Source organism: Corvus moneduloides, chromosome 5 (genome assembly GCF_009650955.1).
Source record: "Corvus moneduloides isolate bCorMon1 chromosome 5, bCorMon1.pri, whole genome shotgun sequence".
NCBI lineage: Eukaryota > Metazoa > Chordata > Aves > Passeriformes > Corvidae > Corvus > Corvus moneduloides.
This window is the reverse complement of record NC_045480.1, coordinates 64,659,195-64,686,793: the sequence shown is the minus strand read 5'-3', so window position 1 is coordinate 64,686,793 and position 27,599 is coordinate 64,659,195. Positions and strand designations below refer to the sequence as shown.

The following is a 27,599-nucleotide window of genomic DNA, read 5'->3' as shown; positions in this document are numbered from 1 at the left end:
TGCTCACCTGCTTTTTACACCTGCAATATGGCTTTGAAAACACTGTTACAACATAAGTACTATATATTTCCTTTCAAATTTCTGTACTGTTTCCTGTTCAGGAATAACCTGGTTTTTTCCATAATGATAAAGATTATGTGACAACAGATTTGTACTCTATGAATAACTGAAGGCTCTAAAACACCTGGTTTTATTTAAGTGAAATCAAGAAGCAGTTCATGTCAGTCATATAATACAGTTTGTAAGTTAAATATTAATGCAATTAAAACTAACTCGAAAGTGAGTAGAATACAGTTTTCAGAGGTTTTTAAAGCCAAAAGCACACAATATACTGGAGGCAGTTTTAAATCTTGGAGTGACTATCAGAATGGCAATGTGAAGTGCTACTCAGTCTTCAAACACAAACTTTGCATCTGAACATTTATTTCTTGCAGTCTGCTCTTTAACAGGAAGATTTCTTTATAATGATACGATGCAGAAATTTTGCAATGACTGATGATTAATTCAAATTGTATTAATCAGGAACACAATCATGTAGTTTGAAAACCAGCTAAAAGGATGTACTGCTAAAACCTGAAACAGGGAAAAAGGTCTTGCCATTTGTGTGAGGATATCAAAATTTGTTTTAACATTTAAAGTTCTGTAATAAGAAATGAATAGCATATTTGTGACATTTATAGTTGATACCAGGCTGCAAAGCTCTATAATCATTATTGAAGATGAAAAAACTGTATAAAAGAGATCCAGTCACATTGGAAACCAGGGCAGATAGAGAAATGAGAATTTCTTGTGAGATGGTGCACCTACAGAATATTCCCCAATTCTAGGAAAAGATTTCTTAGAAGTAGTGATTTATTAAATGTCAGATGTGATTTGCATAAGATTGGATCCAAATACCACTAGTTGCTTCCATTTGCTTTTTCTCCTGTTTATCACTCTGACGCATTCACAAAGGTTTATTTTATCTGAAACCAATAGACAAAGCTATCCTTAAAAAAAAAACCAAACAAATAATACAAAATAAAAAACAAAACAAAACAAAAATCTCCACAAAATGTCCTTCATTATGGTTCCAGCATTCAAACTTGGTTATAGAAGATGAGTAGATCAGGGTAGCCAAATCACCTTAATTAGGTAATTTCATACCTATCTTCAGGAATGATACATATCGAACTCTTACTGCTGGCACAATCCACTCAATTATACTTACGTCAAAATTCATCAACAAACATGATGAAATTATCCTATTATTAGAATTTAATTTTTCACTTATTGGCCAAAATAATTTTAGCAACCAGAATACATACTACCTTATCAAAAGTATAATTCCTCATTTTCCCTTTCCTAATAAATAAAGGTACTATATATTTTTTAAAATGCATAAATATTATAAAATTAATTTATCTGCAGCCAACTATTTGGATATCTATTTCTTTTACTAAAAATAATAAAATTTTACAGGGTCAGTAAGTAAATAAATAGCCATCTCTGAAAATAACAATAGGATTCAAATTAGAAACACAAATGATCAAAACTAAGTAGATGAAGGCTGTGTATTTTCTAAGGTCTTATATGCACAGTAAAATCAGATTGTGTATATTGGGCTGACAAGCCCAAATGGAGTTGTTCAGAGTCTTGCTCTAAATGTGTCTTTTCTATCCTGTGGGAATTTACAGCTTGAATAATGGTATATAACACTGGTAACAGCATAATACAGTGTGTCGTGTTGGTCTTTCCACTCAATTGTATGTTTTAATTCTTGTTCCCATTTTGAAGACATTTTGAAGATCATTTTATTTTTAAAACACTTGCTGAGCAACAATCAATTACATATTTTGTGTTTACTTTTGACCAGAGTTTTGGACTTGGCAGAATTTTATTTTCTGTTTAGCAAAGAAGGTAATCAATTAAAGCATTTGTTGCTTAACAGCAACAAAACTGATTGTTTTCCAGCTTAATTTTTAAAATGTCAGAGAAACATTTGAAAGACATTATCTGGATTACTATTTTATACAGGATGCTGGGAGATTAATGCAATGTCAAGGCAAGGCAATAAGCTACATGCTGTTTGACTGGTTTTCTCGGTACCTTAGGAGAATTTTGACTTTTCTAAGGCCTAATGCTTTGAAGAATTATTGCATTGCTTTTATCAATTTATTAAATCAAAAAGGAACCTTTTTTTATTAGGTATGCTTAACTTTGAGACACCAAACATCAAAGAAGCAAGGAACAATTGACTTCATTGTCATGAAACTTTCATTTCACAAACTGCGCCATATTTCTTTAAGATCCTTTCACATTACATACCCATAAGATGGTAGGTTTGTTGCAAAGGAGTTTTTGCTTTGGGATTTTTTTGGTTTTTAGCAGAAAGCCTTTTCCTTATTTATCCTTCTTCCTGTATCCTCAAATTACTATTTCATTCACTGTCATAAAATTAACTCTTCGCATACTGCTTCATCAGATTTTACTTATCTCAAGATAGATAATTTGTCAGCAAAGAATAATCAAGAACAGAATACTGCTAGCACAGCACTGTTATATGTCCCCACCTGAAAAGCTGTGTAATTTATTATAAAAGCAGGTAGACTGTAAAAAGAAATCTTCAGTTTTTATCCACAATCTTTAATTTATGTACAAAATATTTGCAACTTTTGATAGTTATAATGCTATCTTATGGCGACTGCCAGAAATATCAACATTTGGATACATACGGGATTGCACCTGATTGAACATGTTGGACTCATCAGAAATTTCTTTCAGAAATTAAAGTTTTCAATGAATTGACATTTATATTCTGTATCTGATACTATTGTTGTCTACAATAAAGTTGTCAAATCGCTCATTAGCAAGAAGTCTGCTGTATTTATGCTGAGCTTCAGATTTGATTTTTTTTTATAAAAATCAAATGTAAATTGCTGAATACATTGATTCAGTAATGAAATAGTATTATTTACTTCGTTCTTAAAATGCAAATTAAATGTCTGGGTTGTACTGGATTCAATGACATTGTATGAATCTTTTTCCATCTGAATGGACATAAATACAATAAGAATGTCCCTTACATCGATATTTCCTAAAATAATTATAAAATATTTATTTGAAATTTATTTTGTGTAATATTATTCTGTATACATTTAAATCAAAATAGATATGGATCCATCAAAGGAGTATTTTAAAGAAACAAGGCTTGTTTATCACTTTTCACTAGATTAGGAAGATGACATTGAGGAAAAGCTAAGTCCCCATCTTCTGAAGTATTACAGTGGCTGGTTTAAGCAACTTTTGACAACTGATCTACAGAGGGTAACTTTCATTAAAGAAAGCAAGCCTAGTATTTCTCCTGTTCGAGCTCTTCCCAACACCATTTCTGCCTTTTATAGACCCAGTAATCCAGAACTGGATAAATCTCAGTATCACAAACAGGATTTGAGTGTAACACCTGACTTCAAGACTTTAATACAAGACTCTCACTTCCTAGGGAGACCATTTCATCTTTAACAACACGTCTATTACCCAGACCACCAGCATTTAAAAGGGGTTCTATATCTAAGGTGCCTGGTTAATAACAGTCCCTACAGATTATATTAACTAAAAATACAGCAGTTTCATCTTCTGTTAGTCTAGGAAGAGAAAAGGGCACTGTGATTTATAGGATGAAGGACTTAACACAGGTTAAATCAAAATTTTGGTTTTAAGGTTTTTGTGAGAAATTGTGTCACATTCTTTCAATTTTTTTCCATGTGATTATAATTTCACCGAGAGGACACTTTTGAATAACCAGGACTATGAATCCCCTTTTTGCTCTGGCTTCCTGAAAAAATTGCTATGAACTTCTGGAAAAAAATCAAGTAGATACCATGTAATGATGCCCTAACAACATCACTTTTTTTACAACAGTACTTCCTCCTCAATTATTTAGCCTGGTAACAGAATGTACTAATTTGAAAGCAAACCAGTGGGAGATCCCAAGTCAGAATTACAACTTAATAGGAAAATTAAGATAAAGGCAATAGTACAGAAACACTGGCTTAAACTGACAGAGCCAGGATACAACATGACACCCTGTTGGTCAGCGTGGTGGCTGCAGTCCTGTTGGAGCAATAAATGTGATTCTGTTGAAGCGGTGATCCTGTAGTAAAGTCTGGTCCTTTTCTGGAGGTCTAGTGGTGACTATGGAGCTCTTCTCTGGGAATCCCGCAGGTCGTTCTGCTTGTGGTGTTCCAAACCTCAGATTATATCCAAGTAGGAATGCTTGGTTCCTCCCCCTGGGCGGAGCATTTCACAATGGGATGATAAAATTTCATGAGTCATGCAGTGAGGCTGGATGGCCCATTGGCAGAGATATCATCCCGGAGGGAGTTATCAGTCATGGAAGAGATGAAGAACACTGCCCCACCTGGTTTCAAAGGTTATGAAGACAGTAATAGAATACATACTTTTGGTTACGTCTTACATTGTAACCTAAGACACTGAAACCTTGACGTTCATCAAATTCTGTGGTAAAGACCTTCATGTTAGTCTAACTACATCAAAACTCACATATCACTAAGCAACTGGATGAACTATTAAAAACACTTTAATCGTGAGCAACATGGGGGTTTTCTTCTGAAGCCTTGGCTTTTACAATAAGGATGTCTGTCTTGAAAAAGCTTTTAATATTCACAATTCTGCAGAAATATCTAAAACTATTGGACAAATTAATCTCATGTATTTCCTACACACCATTATAAAGCAAGTTAATAACGTTGGATGTCCAAAATCATGATTAATCTTTTATATCCAATTTCAACAATACTCTGCTTTGCTCATCAGCTATTGCCAAAGACAACCAAATAACCCCCACAAAAGTGAAAGGATGTATTTGCTGAAGGAAGTAGTGTAATTGCTTTAAACAGGGATTATACAGGTTCATTCCAATGCTTTGTCTAGAAATTCATGGCACGTCATTTCTTGAACAGTCAACAAGATGTGGTTAAAAAAATCACTTATAAAGCATCTATTTATTTTATCTAGCCATATAACATGGGAAGTTTCCCTTAAAATATAGTAAGTTTAACTTGATTTCTTCTAGATATTCCTTGCTAGGTCTTACTCACAACACTTTTTTCTTCCTTGGTGCTGATAAGGAGTTTAATTATTCTCATAAATTTTATTATACTGACAGCACTATAATTTCCTTGTGGTTCATTTAAGCATAAAAGATTTTTTTTCCATTTTTCTGGAACCTCTCCTGTTACTTTTTTAGAGATAATCAGTCAGCCTCTGAGATTCTTTCAACCATACTTTGGAAACTTTTGAGTCAATTTTATCTCATTTAGCCCATTCAAAACACAATTTGTTCAAGTATCCAAATCCATCTTTCTTTAGTCTGATAGAAAATATTTGTGGTTAATAATAATTGTGTTATTTATATTGACAATGTCCAACTGCATACACTGGAGAAAACTCAAATGAAACCATTTATTAGTTCTGTCATTATTTTTCAGAGAGCTTTCCTAGGCCACTTAGCAGCAGACAACACTTTCCTCAGTTTTCCTTTTACTGCTAATGCACTCATAGCATTATTTATTATCTTTTGTGTGCTCTGGTAGTTTTATTTAATTTCATGCTTTGGCCTTTCTCTGACTTACTTCGTGCATGCTCTTAAAGAGAATTCCACTATCAGGAAGAGTTTTATTATTTCTATAGACTCTCCTTGAATTTGGTGGTAGTAGAGGGAATAGCTGTAGATGAGGTGGGACAGGAAAGTTGGTGTCATGTGAAAAGGGGAGATTTTATCAAACCCTTTGTGTTTTATTAGCCTGTCAGTGCCCCAGGAAAGCCAAGACCCTTGTGCCCAACCAGTCTGTCAGCATCCCACCATGGGGACCCTTCACTGACTATTCCAGTGGGTTAAAGGATGCTTGGACTGGCTGGTTGAGGGACACATGCCAACAGCATAAGGGAGATCCCCTCCCAGGTCTCCATAGCCAAGTGTGTTCCCTGCTGCCGGCAAGTGCCAGCACCCTTGAAGGACTCACACTAACTTACTTTTATACTACGTTTTATGTTTAAGTGGAGTTTGAGTAACTCCGGTCATCCATCATGTTCAGTGGGGGGTACCTCAGAGGTGGCTAATGTCAGCATTACACCTGAGGCAGCCTTTGGGATGGAGGTGTGCACAGCACTACCTCTGTGATCTCACCATGGCTGCTGGTTTAGCAGCAAGACATCTTTTCTTCCCCTCGGTCACGAGCTGCTATGAGGCTTATCAGCTACAAGGTACCACTGAGTTCCCCTTCTTGCAAGGATTTCAACAGAGCCTGGCTGTGGTGTGTCAACTCTGCTCCATTCTCCTTTTAGTTCCCCTTAGCATGTGTTGTGTGTGGGAAGTGGGACACGCTGACCAAGTCCCATCCAGGGAGCAGCAACTGCATTTCACCCAGGGAGCAGCAACCATTTTCACCCTGTAACTTCCTTACTGTTAAATCTTCTGCTAATGTGAATGTAACTTCCTGGTTTTCTCCAGCTTTACCCCTAATCACTTTTCCACACCATATTTGTTCTATACCTCACAAACAGTTCTCTTAGCTTCTGAAACAAGGTAGTTGTATTTGAGCTACTTGCTACAAATGGTCCTTGGCCCAAGCCAAACACTAACCTCTGCATGGCCCCTGAGGCAATGGCCACTGGCACAGGCTGTAACTATGTCAGGAACAGCAATTTAGCAGATCTGGGTTTGTTCAGATCACCCTACACAGGTATTCTGGGCTGTTTACTAATGTAGAAATAGGAATGCTTATAATTCCAGTATTTAACGTGAAAAAAATCAGAATTGAGATCCCAAAAGCCTTTTTTAGTTTTAACTTATCAGGCATTACACCTTGCAAAAAGGCCAAAGGACCACTCTGAAGGTCTCTACATATTAACAAATCTGCACTGTAGAATTGTGGGATTTCTGAGGCTTTTTCTTGAAAACCAAGGCTGAATGGCCAATCTGTTATTTCCAGGTTCAATTTACAAAATCACTTATTTTATAAATTGAGAACAGGTAAACTGTTTACCTCTGGTGTCTTAAAGTCCACATCATAAAGAACCTTTTAAGGTGAAGATAAAAAATGTACACATCTGACTTCAAACAATTGCTTAACACTGAGAAAAGTAATACGCTTCTGGTTTACTTCCTTTTCCTTTTTTATAGCCATAGAACCGAAAACTCTAATTGTCACTGGACTTCTAGCAGAACAGTATAAGAACAAAATAAGTACAATATATACAATGTATATATGGTATATATTCCATAATGCAGTTCATAAAAAGTTTGGCTTTCATCATTATTTAACTCACAGACAAATACAAACTAGCCCTGGACTTCAGCTTTATGGGGAAAAACCATACAAAGAAAAATGAATAAAACATCCAAAAGCTAATTTAAATGATACACTGAAGGAAGTGGATAAACACAGATCACACTCCATGGTACCCATTCCATGTTGCCCATGGACTCCACTGTCATTGAATGGATCATTGTAGACCTGCTTCTACTTCAGAATGGAAAGTAATAATTGGGAGGAACATACAACGATCATTTAGTCCAACTTCCAACCATTGGGACATCATGTTTCATTGGGTGCTCTAAAAATTCTCCAAATGTAAAAGGTTCCTCCAGGAAAAATGACACGATTCAAATTTCCATAACCCTAACACAAAACGTAAACCCTAACCCTAATTCTAACCGTAAAACTAAAGTCAAACACTCAGCCTAACTCTAACCCTAAACTCTAACCCTAAATATAACCATAACCGTAAACCAAAAAACTAAGCCTAACCATAAAAATAAACACTAAACCTAATCCGACCATAACTTCTAACCCTAACCCTAACCATAACACTAAACCCAAATCCTAAGCCTGACCCTAACCACAACCATAACCCAACACCCTAACCCTAACCATAAACCTAAACCCTAACCTGAACCCTAACCCTAACCCTAGGCCTAACCCTAACCCCTAACCCTAACTCTAACCCCTAACCCTAACCATAAGCCTAACCCTAACCCTAAACCTAATCCTAACCCTTAACCCTAACCCCTAACCCTAACCATGTTCATATGGATAACACATATCCTGCTGTATTGCTGAGCAGCCTGATATCCACCTCATGGCTAAGGCTCAAGAAATCTTCAAACCCAAGTTACCTTTAACTACAGTTTGAACCATTTGACATGAAGAGAGTATATTTAATGTTTTTCATCCCCATCTCCTTCTCTAGTCCCCCTTCTTCCCTAAGTTGGAATTTAAATGTCTGTTCAAAATCAACCTCCAAGGGATGCTCAAGCCTAGCAACGGGGAAATTTTTTATCTGTTTTGTGATTTCCAGGTAGAAAATAACGAAAAAATAATTCCTTACATTAAACCAAAGAATTTCACTGGGGTGATTGTTAAAGTGGGATAAGCACCTTTTGTATGCTCAAGAATGAACTTTATCTTTGAGAGTGTCTCCTCCTTACGACTATCTTCAAAGGCTCTCCAGTGAGCTGCTTGACTTGAATTCTACTCAAGTTTCCTGTGTAGTGGATAGCTGAGTATGGGCTCCAACCATAAATTTTAGGAAATAGTTGGGCACCTAAAATTAAATTTTGTAGGTGCAGTGTCTCATTGTCATCGTCCTTTGTATGGAACTAGTCCACAGCATCTAAATACTTGATTTGCATAGATACAGGTTTAGAGATGGAAAAAAGTGCACTCTGTATCTATATCTGTAAAATTGCTCTGTATCAATGGAAGTTAGAGTCAGACAAAGAAAGTGGCTGTAGGAAAGAGAATTGAAGCACATGCTCCAAGTGCATTAAGAAAGACAGACATAAACTTGCTAAAGGAAAAGAACCTGGATAAAAATGACAAAGGCACCCAACAACTGAGGGGAAAGGAAAAATAAAGGGTTTTAATAAGTTAGGCAAATGAGATTGAAAACGGTGTTAATTTTGCCTAGCATCATAAATGGCAACTTAAAAAAGCAGAAACACTAGATACAATATAGTTGGTTTAAGTTGTTAGCGTAGCAGAAACTGCAGTGCATCCCGTCATCTGGGAACAATTACCAGCTGCTGCCATCAGGAATATCATCCTTTCTTCACTATGCTACTGTACAAAACCTGTGTCCAAAACAAACAGCTGTGATTCCAAGGGTGGCTGGAACTCAGAATACATAAGTTCCATGTTATTGTTCTTTCTCAGTGTTCTACAGTCAGAATCCTACCCTGTCTTTTCTTTTCCCTAATACCTTTTCCACACATTTCTTCCCTAAACTCATGGTTCATCTCATCTGCCTTACTGCTAGCATTACATTTTATTTTGTGTGTAACATTTTCGACTGATTTCTAAGAATTACACATAGGGGAAATTAAACAAAACAGACATATTTTGGAAATTATTCTGGGTTTTTTGTTTTTTGGTTTTCTTGTCAGGAAAAATATCTAGTGACTGGAAAGACAGTAAATGGAGAGGGCAGACTGTGGCAGAGGATAATCCACTTTCTGGAGCTGGCATAAGAATAAAAACTGCATTTTCTCTTAGTTTTAATCAACAAAAATCCTTTTGAAGACTATACTCTATGATGGTATTTTAACCATTACTCAGCAAGATACAGAAGAGTATAACAACATAGGGCAGGATGTCACTGATATAATCAGCAACATTAATACCATGATGATTTGACACTAAATACAATAAGGAGGGGAGGTTTTCATGAGGCTGCTTTTTTCATTGCTATTGTTCACTTAATAATCTCATCTTTGATAGGAACGTTTACTCCTACAGACTTTGTGTCTCTGTGCAGCTGAATGGGAATCTGACTTTCAGACACAGATCCAGCTGCTTCCATTTTGATCTAATGCAGACAAACCTAATACAGTTAAAGATCAGGCTGCCAGCAGCCCTTTCAGATCAATTTATGATCTCATATGGCATGATCTGAATGAAGATAAATTTGTTTTCTTTCATTAAATCTACTTTCTAAGACTAGAGGTTTATTTTTTATGTATCTCTCTATATATTAACATATACTTAATAGGTTAGCAGAGAATGGCTGCCAAAGAGTTTTCTACATTGGGGGGGTTGCATTTGAAGATTTATTCAAATTGTGAGATACTGTATGAGGTAGGCATAGATACAAAAGGAACAATCAATAAAGAATTTCCCGGAAAATAGTCACTCAAAAGAATAAGCTTGAGAAGAATACTGTTTAACATAGACCTGCATAATTTTATTTTTTTATGAATATAGTTAAACTTTGGTCAGGAATTATACCTGCTGCTTGTTTACATTTCATTAGTACAAAAGGTTAAGGATGTTTATGCGTAGCAATGCATATAACAAGTAACAGCCACAACACACAGATGAAAATAAAAGAAAAAATACTATAAATAAATGCAAAGAGTCAAAAAAGTGAAACACATAGGAAATTAAGAAAAGTTCTTAGAAATAAAGAAATCAGTGAAAGAGAAGAAATAGGCTGACTATTCAGGGACCTTTAAGTACAATGAAACTCACCAAGATATTAAATTCTGAATCTCAGACTAGCAAGAGTTGGTCTGCTCCTAAAAAGCAATTTAGAGTATTCTGATTGCTTTGAAAGAATTTAGAGAATTTAGTCAGACAGCCAGGGATTTTCAGAGCATAGCTATGGGCTTGGGCAGCGATGTAAAGCTGGCTATATTGCATCTGCAGACCCTTCACAGTCCCTTCTGCTAAAGAATTTCTCAACCAGTTACAAACTATTCACCTGAAAAACCTACAACCCACTTCCATTTCTATCAGAGATTTCCTTTATGACTGTGGAATGCTTGGTCTACAGGGTGTGACCTAATGGCAGAAAATGGGAGCATTTCACAGCTGCCAGGTTCAGGAGCTTCCTGGGAGGTAGGTGCGATATTATAGACTTGTTGACCCTTCATCCTTATCATTCAGCCTGACTCTCAGAAGGAAGCCAAGTAGGCAAGCTTGGAGGCCAAGGGTCACTATGAGGTGAAGAGGCGAGGAAACCTGAGTGTGCTGGCTCGGCAGCCTTTCCTCACAACCTCAAGGTCATATTTCCGTGCATACTTTATGGAGCAGTTCCCAGTGCATCATATCTTCATTGCACTTACAGAGGGACAATGTAAATGGGATATGCTGACTGAAAAAAAAAAAAAAATCAGTTTGATGGAAAAATACCCCAGAAATATAGAAATATTTTCTCCAATTTGTTTTAAACTTAGAGCATGTCCATGTTCAACCACACAACCTGGGTGCCAGCTCACCCAGGGTTAGAATGAGCTGTTTACAGGGCAGGGTTGAAAAAAGAGCAAACCTAAGAGATCTTCAGCTATCCAAAGACCCACTATCACAAAATAGCCTGAGTGCCTCTCCAGTGCCTCTTTTTCTCATATTGTCTCAGTTTACCCTCTGGAAAAAATGTTACATGAATAGGTAGGTAATAATGCAGAGAAACAAAATGGGGTTGTTTGACAGGTTGGAACTTCCTTATTATCACCAGACATCAAATAGAGTAGAATAGAATAGAATAGAATAGAATAGAATAGAATAGAATAGAATAGAATATTTCAGTTGGAAGGAACTTGCAAGGATGACCTGACCAATTCAGGACTGTCCAAAAGTTAAAGCATGTCATTAAAGGCATTGTCCAAACACTGTATTAGTTATTTTCACTCTTCCAAAAACAGGACTCCATAAATATTTGATATGCAAGTATGAAACAAAGAATGGCTGAACCCCTAAATTTTCCAGAACAATTAAGAGGATTACAAACTCCTCAGATGCACTGAAATGGCATTAACATCCACACTGACAGGCTTGCAAACATAATGCTGGATCTGTGGGATTGTACTCCCCTGTTCTGTTGGTGTCTAAAAGGGACTTCTGTATCACATGAACTGAACATAAGTACCTACCCTGTGGCATCCACACTGCTTTAATAAAATCCTAAACCCAGCTTGCAGTATGGTGCTCAGTTAGGCTAGAAAGATATAATTTCTTATGTCTAAACCACTCCAGATGATATGATATTTTTAAAGGGTAATTTTTGTTCTATCCTTTAATTACCATTACATTTTCTCTTTCAGCTACTCCAAGACCAGTTATACCAGATAAGAAACAACAAGCAAAAGGTTACTCTTTATGGTGCAGATTTTCTAAAGAAACTTTATGAATTGCAATAGAATAAAACTAACATTTTAATGTAAACATACCAAATTGAAAAGATTTTTTTAAAAAAGCTGTTTTCTGGGTTGGCTAACTATACATTTTACATGTTCCTGAAGAAAATCAGAGCTAGACTTTCAATCTGCTTATGACTGAAATCCATAAAGAGCTGAGGTTTTTCAAAGGAAACATCTGTGTAATGCAAGAAGTCTCTCATCCTTGTTTCAGCTAGTCTTTCTGATTTTTTTGCAAGACAACACAATGATTTTGCCTTTTTTTTCCTTCTATCTCCATCCTTTTTCAGAGGCACTTCAGGTAATCAAGTTTTACAGGAGGGGAAGAACATTTTAGGACGTAATCATACAATTATATTCACACAGACAAAGTCCCTTTGTAGATACTTGTTTGTCTACATAGAGGTGGAGCTTTCCAATGAGCCCTGAGTGGCAGGATCTGTATATCTATGGCAAGGTATGCAATCTCACATCATGACAGATCCATGGGCTAGCAGACATCAGAAACTGAACATATATGCCAAATATTCTCCAGGAGACGGGAAATAACTGCTTGCTTTCAAAGCACATCTGTTTGTCCTGTAGTGTAATCAGAAGAAAGTGATTTCTATAGGTTTTTATTTTGAATGAATATTGGCTTTATTCCAAAGTACTGAATGTTTAAGTTTTATTGCATTTACTGTAAGGAAAACTTTGGAGTTCAAAAGGTTATTAATGGATTTCACTAGAAGCATTTTGAACTGTAAATTTTTCCAAAAACCATAAAAGCCAAGAAGAGGGAATAATAATCATAGTAGAAGTATGACCAAAGCTGTATTTTAATGGCTAGTTCTCTGTAAATTGAAACCTTCAGTTTATAAACATAGGGATACTCAACTATGTGTAGAATCACTAACTTCAATGAAACTTTCCCCATTGAAAATGTAATTGGGAGATCAAGGACTGCTTTGAGTAGGGTGGGACTAGTTGGGAATTTTTTATCCTAGAGGCCTAAAATGAGGCCTAATAATCCTAATGCTTGAATAGTAAACAGTTATTTAGAATTTCTACTTGCTTTTCTCCAATCCACCATCCAGTTTTAAGCGATTAATTACCCATTATCTTGATTAGACTAATTAAAGTGAGGATGAAATTATGTTTTCACTAGAGTGGGTCATTTGAAAGGAATTTGCCAGATCCCCATTTTACTCACTTTTTTAAAAGGCAGCTGTTATTTTCACTCTTTCTTATCACACAATTTTGATTATGCTGCTATTCATTAGGGTCTTTTTGAAAAAGCTGACATTTTTCACATGGTAAATATTTCTGAGAGTTTAAGCTTCAAATTCATAACTAGACATGGGATTGCATTTCCTTGCAAACCCAGTAATTTTTCCACTAGAAAAAAATCAACTGGGTAATGAGAAAATTTTCTGTTAACTTGAAATATCTCACATTTGCCACCATATAAGAGCACCCCACTACTTGTTGCTGTGAAATGTTGGTTGATTCTTGTTGACTTAATGCTTTTGACAGCTGAGTATTTCCTGGGAAAAGGTGAAAAAAAAAGTGGAGAGCTTTCAGATGCTGGGCACCTGGACTCATATTGAAAAGACTGTTTCTCCTCTTTCAGAGCAGCAGCTCAGATTTTCCACTGTCTTTAATAAGACCCAGAATCAGGTGTCCTATAGTCCAGAATGTCCTATTTCAAAAGGAAATAGCTATCTACTATTGAATGATAAAATTGAAAGAGTTTTGTTTCATCTCTGGCACAGATTAGCAATAGTTTTAAAGTAGAGAAAAATTAGTGTGACAGGCAAATAATTTTGTTCACAGCTCTACTGATCATTCCTTCTTTTTACTATGTTTAGTAATAACTGAAGAGTACAGATTACAAGGTACGAGTTCACAAGTTGTCTGTGCTAGCATAATTCAGATCCTCACAAAATTACACAAAGACTTAAGAAAGACACAAATGTTTACTTAATAAAAGTAATTTTCTATTGCTCTCTCCATAATTTCCTCACTGGTATCTTCTGTATTGTTTTTGGTCGTAATTTTACAGAGTTATGATACATATCACACATGACTTTTACCGTCTTCTGTGTTTAGAAAAGTTTACTCATTTAAAAGTAAGATCTCAAAGAATTTTCAAAATATAAATGGTGTTCTCATGCTTACCTCAGCAATTACATTAATTTAACTATTTGTCTCAGTGAATTTAAGTTATATTTCACATTTCCACAAATATTTTGTGTCTGATTGCTTTTAATGGTTGCCTTAGGCAGTCTCAAATTATTTTCAATCTTCTTTCTTTCTTCTGATTTTGAAGTCTCACTAGTTCTCTCTTTTTTTTTTTTTTCCTATGTTTTTCTTTTGGATTTATAATTTTAAACACTGGCCATGGAGGGAAATTTATTTTTCTTTGCTTTCTGTGAAGTGCTTTGATGGGTTCCCCGTGCTATCTCTGGTTGGCATATTATGTTAAATTGGCTTTCTGCTTTCAAATTAAGAAATTATAATGTATTTCTTAATTTGGTATGATACAGACTCTACACTCTGAAGCTTGTAGGACACAGAATTTATCGCCCCAATTTATCTTCTTCCACAGGGGTACAATCCTGTTGAGGACAGACAGCAGCAAAATATCTTCATTGATGTTTTTCCACTTACCTCAAAGCTTCCTTCCAAAACCAGAAACTTGCAAGGAAAGAGTTTATGGTACTCACACAGTACTTTACTGGCCATGAGGGGAAGCAAATGCAGGACGATCCTGTGAGTGCTGACACTCCAATTCCCACTGGCTCCTCTTCCACTCAGACTGGCAACCACCTCTTGTTTGCAGCCCTCCCCTGAAGTACAGAGCTGAAGTGACAGTTCAGCTGGGTTGGTGACTGCTTCTGAAATTTATCTGGTAATAAGGAAGTGACAAACAAAGGCATTTACACCTTTTTTTATCCTCCTCAGCCCCGCTGCATGTTGAGGCATGAAAACACCTGGTACCATCTTTCACCAATGTTTAACACAGTCTCTTCTGTCTAGGGTTGCCTTCCCTTCTTCTAGCTCAAGAAATGCTCTCAAAACAGCACCCAGTTTCTCTCTCCAACTTCTATTATTTACTGATATTGTCTCTTCTTTACAGAGGAGTACAATTTCTTGGAGAAGAACAGAGAGTTCCACCTAATCAAATATCACAACAGAAACCTAATACTCTTCTCAGTCACATCTACTTTTTTACAAACTCCCACTAAGAACAGCTACATGAATTTTAGTGCATTTCATACATTCTAGAGCAAGTAGATAGCTTTAATTGATGCCAAGGGACCTCATGGTTGGTACTTCTAATTTCAAAAACATTTCTGTAGAAAATACAATCATTTAAGAAGTAGAATAATGTATATGACATAGAAATAGTCAACATTCAGATATAAACGGAGAAAAAAACATTTCAACTTTTTTTGTCTTTGTAAGTTGGAAACTTTTCAGATCTTTTAATTTGAGATAATTCCACAACACATCCTGGAACCTTCTGGATAATTCAGAAGAATTTAAGTGATACTATTAAATATCCATATTTACAAATGTATTATTAAAAACTGCTAAGTGAACTAATTTTTCCTGCAATATTATAATTTTTAATGAGTAATAACCATTATGATACTTATCAAATGCCAGAATTTAACAGGGAATCAGTGTTTCACAGCCATATATTAAACAAGGACCTTACCTACTGCTTTCTTTTTGATCCTTCTCTCAGTACAATAATATAAAAAGGCTGCCCACTTTTTCAGCTCATGAAAAAAACCCCTGAAACCTAAAAAAGCAAGGCATCAACTCTTACTTGGTGATAAAATAAATGAAAATAAAATAATTAAAACATCCTTCTTACCATGTCAAACTTGTGAACACACAGACATTTCTCCCACTAAGTGGTTCTGGAGGAAAAAAAGGAATTGCTGCTCATAATACATGTTAGCCAGTTTAAGAAATTATGTTTATATATTATTCATACCAGTTCCAACTAAGTATTTACATAGACAGGTTATTGTATTGTTCGTATTAGGTAGACAGTGCTTGCCAAACTTCTGAACTTTCCTCTTGGGGGCAGGAAAGAGAGCTCGTTCTGACTCAGTGTGCCATGAATTCAGCTAACCAGATCTATTGAAGGAAGCAGCATACAGCTGACTTCTCCAGCTCACTGCAAGACTCAAACTGATGGATGCCTCAAGCACGTTCTCCAGATCAAGCATGGTCTTATCCCAGTATGGCTTAGATCCCCTTTTTTTTCCTCCTGAGGTTTTAATTTCATACTATAAAATATTTTTTCAATGTTAAAAGAATCAACTTATTATTATGTTCTAAATTCCATTGGCAAAATTATTTTCAAAAATCCAGTGAGAAGTAAATTTATTTTCCAGTCTGCTGAAGCATTTTCTCTAAGAAATTCTCTACTTCAAGACTTTTGGTAACTTACATAATAACTGATAACATATTTGTCTCTATCTTCCTGCCACCAAGGTGTGATTACTGGTAAAAAAATCCTATAGGTACAATGGAGATTTATAACTATTTCTTTTTCCTGAAAATGATGCAACCATAAGTATTTGAAAATGTAATTTCTAGATGAGAGTATGTATTTGGATGAGGACCCCTAGTGAAAAACCCCAGAGAGATAAATTCTATCCATACGTCAGCACCTGCAAGGAATTTTCTGGCATCTGTATGAATATCTTTCTATTACTCTGTTAAAATCTTTGAAGACAAAACAATGCTGTGAACATTGTTCACCATGTTCATCTGAACACCTTCAGATGTGGGAACAGAAAGGAAGAAAGGTGTAGAGAAGACTTTATTAGTAAAGTTGACTTTTATATAGTTCCAAACTAACTCCTTACTATGCAGTTTTATATTTGAGAACACACTGAGGGCAAAGGGGCTTTCAGAGACTTCTTAGAAGATGGGTCTGGTTTAAAGATTGCTCAGTCCCTGCCACAGTTTCGTAACATCTGGCCCGAAACACTTCAGGATTCAAACCCACTCTCACAGTCACTTGAATCTCCCTTACAGGTCCTCCAGTTACTGTCATATTTGTGGGACAAAGTTGATGAAAGTTGTTGAAGAAAAAGGTTTTCACAAATTCAATGCTGTTGTGTAGTTTGTGTAATCTCACAAATTATCTAAATTTATAAAAAGCCAAATTTTAAAAAATCTTCACACTTTTTGTACATCTTCAAGAACTATTGTGTAAAAAACAACAACAACAAAAAAATCATATTTTCTCTTCTATGACTGTTGATAGCCCTCTTTAACTCCTGTGGGAAGTGTATCAGACATCTTTTAGATACTGCATATGATGGCACCATTATTGATAACAACAATATCTTGCTGACTGATCTACATTACATTAGGCAGCATAACTTTATAATGCCCTCAAGAAATGATATTTAGAAAATTTACCCAAGCCTACAGTTGAATCTTCCAGGTATTTACCACCATTTTCCTTTCTAACAAAGGAAAGGGCTGAAGAATAGTTCTAGACAGAAGGTCAATTAGCTTTAACCCCCAGATTTTGCAGAAGAGCTTTACTGTAGCTAAAATAAAAATGTCATGCTTGGAGTGCTATTAAATTTATTAACAAAGTAAAATGCTTAGGTGACACAGACATAGAAACCCTAAGACATTTTTAAGACTCCAAGATTGTAGCTAATGCTAATAAAACAGGAGCGCAGTCTCTGATGAACTATTACTATGTTAAACATTAAATTGACAGATTGTTTGAGAAGCAATATCCTTGATTAGTTCTCTCTGATTCACTTTTGTTTCTATAGAGTAGAGAAAGTAGAAAATTTGGGTATTTTTTGAAAGTTTTGGGGTTTTTTGTGGCGAATTTTCACGTAGAGCAGTATTTAGTAACATAGCTAATTCCTCTGTGGCTTGTCTCAATTTTCTGTGTAACACAATAGTAAGAAAGGCAATTGTCCCTTTAAAAACAATTACAGGGTTATTAGAATATCATATAATGAGGTTGTAATACATCTGTTCAATACTCTCACTTAAAATACAGATATGCCATCACCTCCATTCACCATAAACAGAGCTGCAGGTAAAATGGTGTAAAAGATAACTCCATTTCCTTACATTCCTTCACTGCATTGTGGCAGCCACTGGGGTGCCCACGACATTTAAATATACTTTCTTTCCATTTGGCTCTTGAGAATACCCAAATCCCATCAAGGAAGCAAGCTCTAAACAAATTCACAGAACAATGAACTAGCTTAGCTATATAGAAGGTGAAAATATTAAGAGCATTAATGCTTTGTAATGACATAAAATCCATATGATGGAGAGTAAAATGATCATAAGCCAAACTTGAACCATGGTCTAGTGGTAGCACAATGTAGTGCCTAATGGGGAGCCACAAACAGAGAGCAGCAAGTGCCAAGGAGGTCATAGATCCCTAAGGAGGGAAATAGAGCACTAATGGGAATCCAAAATCTTGCTGACTAAAGCAGTGTCATTGACAGGCTCAGGGAGAAATCAATCTATTTTTAAAACTACTAGTAAGCGTAAGGACTATAATGTAGGGCCTTTGAGGTACAAGTGGTAAAAACAAGTTCTAAAAAATGGGATGTCTGTTACTTTCCGAAGTAAATGTGTACTTTACTGTAGTGGGAATATTTTTATTTAGAAAATTTGCATATTAATAGTGGTGATTAGAATTGAAATGGTCTTCATTTGGATAACATGGTTTACATTTGTCCCACAGAGCTTGCAACGGGGACATAACTTCATAAGGACCGATAGCTGTCATTTTACTTTGTTCTGCATTTTCTAATTTCACCCACCAGTGGAATAAGCAGTGTTTTATTCATAAAGCAAGGTCACAGAAAGGATTTTCACAGCTTAATCTTCCATAACATTTTAACAAGCAAGACTAGCCTCTATCCCTGTTTTGTTTTTGTAATATTTTATCTCACAGAAATATCTGTAGCTTCAGAATATCTGGAGAGGCATTTAACATGAGCAGCTTTTAATAATTTCATAGAGTCCAGCAAACCTATGTGCAAAAAAACTCTGTGCTGGCACAAAACCATAAAATCTATTAATCTATTGCTTGTTTTCACTAATGTGTAGGATTTTGTTGCAGAACTAAATATAGCAGCATTCACTAGATGTCATATTTAATATACAGGCACACTGAGGATCGCATTGCATTCAATACTCTAAAATCACACCTTTGTTCTGTTGTGAAGTTGCTTACAAGCCTTTACAGGAACATTCTTCAGATTAGACAGTGAAGTCCATGGACCTGTCCATCATTCAGTAACAGAACTGCTGTGTTTCCCCAGAGTTCCCAGTATTTCACAACTTCACTCCCAGAAGTACTCCTTGGTCATTATCCATGGGAATGGCAGCTCTGTGGGCAAGGCTCCGTAAAAACATGTGAACGAATCTTAAGAAACATGACCCTTCTGGGGAAAAACTTCACTTCTGTGGCAAGGGAGGCAGCAAGTTCCATTCCCCAAAGGAATTCATTTTCCAGGAGTCTGAGATCAAAGTAATCTACAGGGGCTTCTGTTCCAGCATTATCGGTTCAAAGTAGTGACAGGTTTTTCAGACCTGTGCCATCAATAGCCCACTCAGAGGGCCTGTACCTGAGCACAGGTGGTACAGCTCTGTAGAAAAATCTACCATCCTTGTCACCCAAAGTCTGGTTTTGAAGGACAATAATGATTTCTCCTCTGAGACCAGCCCTATTATTCTTTCTCTTTGTGTTTTTCTTTTATCTGGGGATCTGCAGAGCCTGGAAAAACAGGTAAATGGAGCTAACAGAACACAGCTTTGATTCTGGAGGGTGGTTATCTGGGTTAATTGCTACAGTGGTAATTACTGTTAGGAAGACACACAAATAAATTGCTGGTGATATGATCTGAGATAGAGTATCTGGACTGTTTGTGATTCACCTTTAAAAAGAGGCTTTCACTAAATACATTAAAAGCACAGTTTGTGCTCCTCCTAAGACTGCTTGAATTATGGGTGAGAAGAACGGGCATCTCAAAACCCCAGCACTATTATCTGTTAGGTCACTAAAGTGGTCACAAGAACCACTTTAGCAGAACTTTCAGGGAACAACATCAAACCAGTTGCTTAAGGATAAGACAAACTCCCTTAAGCATAGCCGAAGAGTAATTTAGAAAAACAATAAAATCTTTTCAGATCTTTTATTGGTCCCTTTCCTGCAAACTGTCTTGCAAGACTCATGAGTAAAAGGGGAAATAAAATCAGATAACCATGATTTATATATTAGATTCTTATAGAGTTGTCTTTGCAGTGAGATTTCCTATTGAAACCACACAGTTAAAAGAACCTGTCTTTAGATAATGCATAACTTATGCATTATCTAAACGCTCTGCATATTTGGTAGACATAATTTGCTGTTTTTCTAACATCTGAAGTCAGAATGTCACATCAGAGTGACAGTTTCTTTGTACTTACAGCTAAATTAATACAGAAAGGAAGCAACAAACTGTTAGGCTGAAAGCTAACAGAAGATGTTTGCTGTCCTCTCATAAAGCTCCAAATCAGTATTTTTAAATGCCGACAAATAAGGCACACATGTAATGCAGTTAAGGATCAATCAAGACTAACTCTTTTTATGTTCCACAGAATTTTGTTGAGCTTTGTCTTCCAACGTTGAGTGAGGTTTTATATAGTACCTTTTTTTAAATAATAATTTTCTATAATTGTTATTCATGTGTCTTAAACCAGAATGATATGATACAATAAACATACTAATTGTTGTGACCGTGGTACTTAGAACAACACTGCCAAGCCTTTCAAAAGTGCTGATGTTTTGATTAGATTGACAGGGAGAAAAATAATATAATACATGGGTATTATCTTACCCAATATTCTTCTTTATCATGATATGGAACTGTATGCGTAAGGTGCTCAGCTATCATCTTCAATAAACTGATCACAGATTTAGACAAAAGATTATATCCATTTAACCCTTCCAAAGATCTGACACAGTTGCACTTTTGACATTTCTAAGACACAAATAATTCCTACTAAAAATCATGCTAGAGCTCCAACAATACTCTTTGGACTGCCAATATCGAGTTTCAATTGTACAGGTTGTTTTTCTTAGTTCTAAATGTTAAAATTAGAAACTAAAAATGCAAAGATGTTTTTTGCTGGTTTTTTTTCCCCCACCTGTGCATACACTGATGTGGCCACAAGAGTTACCTCCCAGCTAATCTTCATCCAAAGAGAATCCAACTCAGGACATTCTGTGTGCAGCAGGGTCTAATAAATCCAGTCCTGCTGGCTTCTGAAAATAGGGCCCTGGAACTGAATATATAATTTCTGATAAAACTGGTAACACCTTGAAATATCAAATATCCTAAAATATTAAATATCCTTTAATATCCTTAAAATATTAAGGCAAGCCTTTTAGATCACTGGTATGTATCTTCTCTGCTTACACAAATATAATCATCTGCGGGGTTATAAGTCATTTTGCAACTTGTCCTCTGTAGAACTAGTTAGAAACTGATGAATATGAATAGCTTGTCTCTGGACAAATTCACCAAATCAAATGGTAACTTCTTGCCGTTTGACACTGTGCTCAAGCAGTTTCTATTTCAGTTTTGAATAAATGGCAAATTTATAGTGATAGGAAATTTATAATGAAGTAAACACACAAAACACTTAAAGTTATTGACTAATGTATTTATTTTCTTGAGTGACAATGTTCAATACATGTAAATACATGCAAAAATGTGAAAGAAATGACTGCTTATTATATTCAATAAATACTCTAAAGCTCATCTTAACTTTCTAGCATTTTACCTGTTTTCTTCTCCAGCAAGAAAACTATTTCAAGATTTAACAACAAAAGGAAACTTTCAGCAATTTCTAAAGATGTTAATTATTTCCAGATTTGATTATCAATTTGTAACTATTAAAATATTTGCAATTTTATATACAATACAGTTTTTGGGATCCACATACAAAATAAAAATCTCATTGATTTTTCTTATTAATCAGAGAGGTCCAAAACTATTTATAAAGCAATTCCTCTTAAAGGCAGCAAAGTGATTGGATAAGTTACCTATATGCATTACCTCAGCAGAAACTCACTGACTGCCACTTTAAGGGCAGAACAGGGTACCAAGATTAAAATACTTACTTTTTGAAAAGTAGAACTGAGAATTCTTTGGAAGTCAATCAAATAATAAACAATCTGTATAGAACCAGGGTACTGTTTTAAAAATTGCAACTTTAAATATTTCATTCTTCTTTAAATACAATCAAACAAGTAAGATAAAAGGTGCTGAAAAAATACGCTCAGTATATTGCAAATATTCAAAATTTAGATGCTGTATCTTTCATGTCACTTCTGCACTTGTCTTAGAGTCTATTGAGATAAATTACATCTATTTCAAGACTAATTTGTAAAAAGCTGAGCTGAACAATAAATAAATTGAGCAAATTATTGAAAATTAAAATTAGGTCCACCAAGCCTTCAAATGAAAATCATGTTCTTCTTTGAAAGTCTGGTTGATCCATAACTTACTGTGTGTCTGTGAACGCAGTGTAGGGGAAACAACAAATACATTCAGCAGCTCCAAGCTAGCATAGAGGTCTTTCAAAACATGCACAGAGGAAAATGATATTACTGTGTGTAGATTGCTTTTTGTTCTATTAGTAAATCCTCTTCCTAAAATTCAGACACATTTATCAAGACAATTATAATGCTACTTAGTTACAAATTAGCTATATATCAGAGTCCATATAAAACAGACTGTCTTCAAGCTAGTACTGCATGATCGTGATTATGGGAGTCCTTCAACTCATACTCAAACTCATGCCTTCATCAATTGATGGAGGCAGATGGAAACGGGATGCAAAATCCTGAAGGCAAAAACTCAATTGCAAAATTCAAAATACTCTCAGTTTTGTCTTAGAATCTCAAGTACACTCTGAGAAGAAGCCTTAAGCCTTATGCAATTCCCACATATCATTGTCATTCTGGGAGCATAGAAATGACAATGCAATTCTGAAAATTGCATACATTGAGCCCCTCTGGTTTAGTAGTCTGCAGGAGTTGTTAGCAGTCAGTCTGCACTCAGGACAGGTGAGTACTAATTCCCACAATAGAAAATTGACTAAATTTCCATGGATTTTTTCCAAGGATATCTCAACCACTCTCGTCCCCATGGTCCAAAGGACACCTCTTGTCAGCTCTCACTTGTTACAGAATGATTACATCCGCAAGAAGACTTGTGACACCAAACTGTGTGTGTGCATACTAATTTGGATATGTCTCCAGACCAATGACAGGTTTTCACTTGTAAATGTGTATTGCAAGTAAATATGGGATTTAGTAAATGAAATATTTGTAAGAATTGCTAGCATTATGGAGCTCACATCTGCTTTCAACTATCACAAATCATTTGTAGTGTCAGTTGTTTGGTTTGTTCCTAAGTTTTAATTCAGAGCCTTTCTCTGGCTCAGCTTAGTACATGAAGCAGGCTTGCATGCCAAAGCTGTGATTAACTTTATAGATGTAGTGGAATTATGGAAATGCATCATGCAAAAGTGTGTACTTGCCAAAATTATTCCATGACCTTGTGCTTTCCTGAGTTTTAAATAATTCAGTGATGTATTGAATGAATAAATTTGTGCTGCTTGTTACTCTAAACAGTCATGCTTTCACTTTCCTTGCCATTCTTAATAAACCCTCACTTTCTAATATTCATGAAATATTGCATTTCAATTAAATTACATACGTATTGAGGAAATAGTTTTCCCCAAGCTGTTTAGTGTTGACACCAACTGTCATTTGCCTTTTCTTTTTGTATAATAACCATGGAGATTTTATGTACAGGCAATATAAAGCACTGTCACACTTTAATGAGAAACTTTTTTGATTAAATATAGCAGAAGAGAGAGGAAACCTAAGCTATTAATAAACCTAAGCTATTTAAGTAACTTAAATAGCATATACTCAGTCCAAGCTTAAGTTTTCCTTTCCAGTATTTCAGGTGCTCAGTAAAAACTGCAGAACTCAGGTCTTTGAGCTGGTTCAATTTGAGCAGAATCGGGTTTTAAAGTGCAAAGGTAACAGAAGAGCGACAGTTAAAAGGTAGGTATTTTAAACAACATAGAAAGTAAAGGAGTATCTGAATATAAAGTTAAACCACATTGAAGCAGCAAAATACTGTTCTCCAATATGTCATTATTTCATTGTGGGTAAATTGATTAAAATTATTTTGGTTAAGGGTATTTCCCTTTTAAAATGGGACTTCTATAATTTTCTTATTTATAAGAAATAATTAAACATTTTCAAATTAAAAATAAAGTTGTGAAGCGATAGAATGAGAGGAAACAGCCTCAAATTGCACCATATAGGTTTAGATTAGATATTAGGAAAAAATTAATCATTGAAAGGGTTGTCAAGGATTGGAAGAGGCTGCCTAGGGATGTGGTGGAGTCACCATCCACGATGATATTTAAAATACATAGATATGTGGCACTTAGGGACGTGGCTTAGTGGTGGGCTTGGCAGTGCTGGGTTAATGGTTGGGTTCAATGATCTTAGAGGGTTTTTTTTAACCTCAAAAATTCCAATTCTATGACATGGTCCTTTCCAGACTACCTGATTTAATTCCCCACCTTTTGGCAAAAAATCAACAATTTTTTCAACAAGACCAAAAAGACCCCCATTGCATATCACCCTCTATGACTGATGTAGAGAGAAAAAATTTGTCAGTGCTCAATCAGAGCCTTTTTCTCAAGTGAAAGCTGCAAAGGCCTCTCTGATTTCAAGATACAAACCTTTGTTACAGTGCAGCTGTTGCAGATAGCAGGTACCATGCAGATACCATAGAAGTTTATTCCTAGAGTGCAAATAAATATATTTTGGGGAAAAAAGGGCAAATATGAAATAAATGTTCCATTAGCACATATTCAAAAGGCCAGCAAACTCCTCCCAACTCTTACCAGTCATTTCTTGCTGTTTTCAAACAGCAGGGGCAAATGTGTTTGCGAGTTTCACCTGATAGATAAAGATTTCTCATTAATGTCTGTAACCAAATGCAGATCGTTAATATATAGGAGATCTCCAACTGTCTTAACTTTAAATTGGCCCCAAAATACTGATAATCTCGACCTGATAGTGAAGCTATCACCAGCCCCATTTGTCATAATGTTTTCAGCAAATTATCTCAAACTCTTCTGGTTGCCTCAATGTAACTAAGAGGCCACAAATGTTTGCCCTGAAGCACTGACCATCAGTTTTAGAAAGACAGTAGCAGAATTACTGTAAAGAGCTAGACAAAATGAAGTACATTAAAGAATCAAAAGCTTTTGATTCTGCAATTGAAGCTATTTTGCAATATATAGTAGAAAGTTTTAAACAAACATCCCAAATACTCATTTCTTATAATCTTAGGAAAAGAGGTTGTCTGCAGCAGAAATACTCCAATTACCAGTTCAGAAGTTTAAAGTGTGACAGATCTGTTACGATCTGGTTTAAACCCAGAAAAACAAAGAAAGCTAAGTCTCTGCATAAACCAGAAAGAACTTAGAAGCTTCAAAATATTCCCAGAAACGAGATTAAAACCTAACGAGATTAAATGTTGATGCCAAAAAATTGATGTCTTTTATTTAATAGTGAAAGAGGAAAAGAGAAGGAAAGAGAAAAGTAGAGAAAAGTTAGAAAAAGCCGAGGTTACTTAAAAAGAAAAGCATAGGATAGGTCACCAGCACACTGTGCTACCTTTAGTGCCGCCGAGATGGGGTGGGGGGAGCGAAGCAGTTTGAAGCGTCTGATCTGCCTTCTCCGACCTCGGGAGCACTTTGGCTGCAATGCGGCCGCCCGTCCTCCGAGTGTCAGGCGCGGTGCCCGCTCGCTGCAGCCGAGCCTTGGCCCACTCACGGTGCTCTCGGCACGGGTAGGGGATCTACAACTCACCCGTGACTCCGGTCCGGGGTGCAGGACCAGGGGGGTTCTCCTCAGGCGGGCAGTATCAGCTCCCGGAGGCCTCAGAGTGTCTCGTAGCAGGGCGATGGTGGTGGTGGAGGGGGGGGAAGGCAAAGGTCAGGGACTCTGCCCCTCGCTTTTCTCTCCGACTTGCACCCGTTTCGCCTTCCTTTATATGGGCCTCTAGGCGGGCTACCCACGGTCCAAATTGCCTGTATAATGATAAGCAGACAAAATGACGAGGCATTTTTGGAGTTTTTCAGGTTTCGAGCCGTCATAATGAAAAAGCACTTTTGAAGCCTTTCTCTTATTATTAGGCTCTTACAAGATCATGAGCCTTCTCACACAAATTTCTTCTGTTTCATGCTTTTGAGAAAATGTGGGTGTTTACTGGGCATGTAGTTTCCTGTTTAGGTGTCACTGACACAATCACTTACGTGACAGATGAAAGAAAGGCTGCACAAAAACATTCCGTGTTTTTCCAGCCTTAACTCCACTTTAGCTTCCTGCAAGTAAAGAGGAACATTTTTGTTGACTTTAGCAGGTAGAAGGAGTGCTCAAGACTGAAAGAAAGAATTGGAATTTGTGTTGCTTCCTTCCACTTTTTCTAAATCAATATGTAGCTTTATAAAGAACGCAATGTTAATATCAGCAACGCTATCTGGACTAAGACAAAGCTATGGGGTTTTTTAAGCAGCAGTATTTAATTCCAAATCACTAGGATATCTATCAATATTTAAAACCAAAACAACGCAAGGAAGATTATACCTAAGGGTATAAGCAGATTAAAAATAAAGGTAGAATAGGTTCTTAATTTGTTTTCTTTCTTTGAGATCACAAATTTGAAGGATTTTAGAATCTGCCTTAGTCAAAATAGTAATTTGAGCTTAGGCATTGTTTCCTATCTTCTATAATTCTACATTAGATCATTAATTTTACTTACAATTTTTGTTAACCCTTAAATAATTCCTTATTATCCAAATACAAGAACTCATAGTGTATGCCATCCTTAGTTACACAAGAGATTAAAACCTTACAAGAATCACTGTGGTCTCTAAAATGAATAGTCATTCAGGTTATTTTTTAAGTATTCTTAAAGATTTCTGGTTTTCACTCTACGGTAGGGGTTCAAAGCCAGTATAGGTCCTTAAATCACTGATGGAAAAAAATTGTGAAAAAAAATTAAGAGACACAGACCAAGAAAACATGTGCTTAAGTACCTAACCTTAAAGACCAGATACTGGTAAATCACAGTATTAATGTTTATGACTCAAACACCGAGTCTAAGCTCATCCTTTTCTCTCAGTCTTCTCTTCTTTCAATCTTTGTATACATCACTGAGACTGCAAAATTAAATCTTGCCTTGACATAAATGTCTTGGTGTATACGATCACTTTTGTGTGCTGTAAATTCTTTTGTGTGAGTACTCTG

General features: G+C 36.0%; 1 long non-coding RNA gene across 8 annotated transcripts in view; it reads right to left on the bottom strand.

Moving 5' to 3' along the window:
* Positions 1–26,537, bottom strand: part of LOC116444440 — a 36,988-nt gene extending 10,451 nt beyond the window's left edge. For 2 of the 8 annotated variants that reach the window (XR_004240312.1, XR_004240317.1), the window contains exons 1-4: positions 25,965–26,520; positions 21,392–21,529; positions 15,903–15,982; positions 14,849–15,086 (exon numbers count right to left, since the gene is read on the bottom strand). This is a non-coding gene — a long non-coding RNA (uncharacterized LOC116444440). Of the gene's footprint in view, positions 1–14,848; positions 15,087–15,902; positions 15,983–21,391; positions 21,530–25,964 lie in introns of all 8 variants that reach the window. The other 6 variants (XR_004240316.1, XR_004240310.1, XR_004240313.1 and 3 more) reach the window with 6 other exon arrangements.
* Between the last annotated feature and the right edge of the window lie 1,062 nt (positions 26,538–27,599).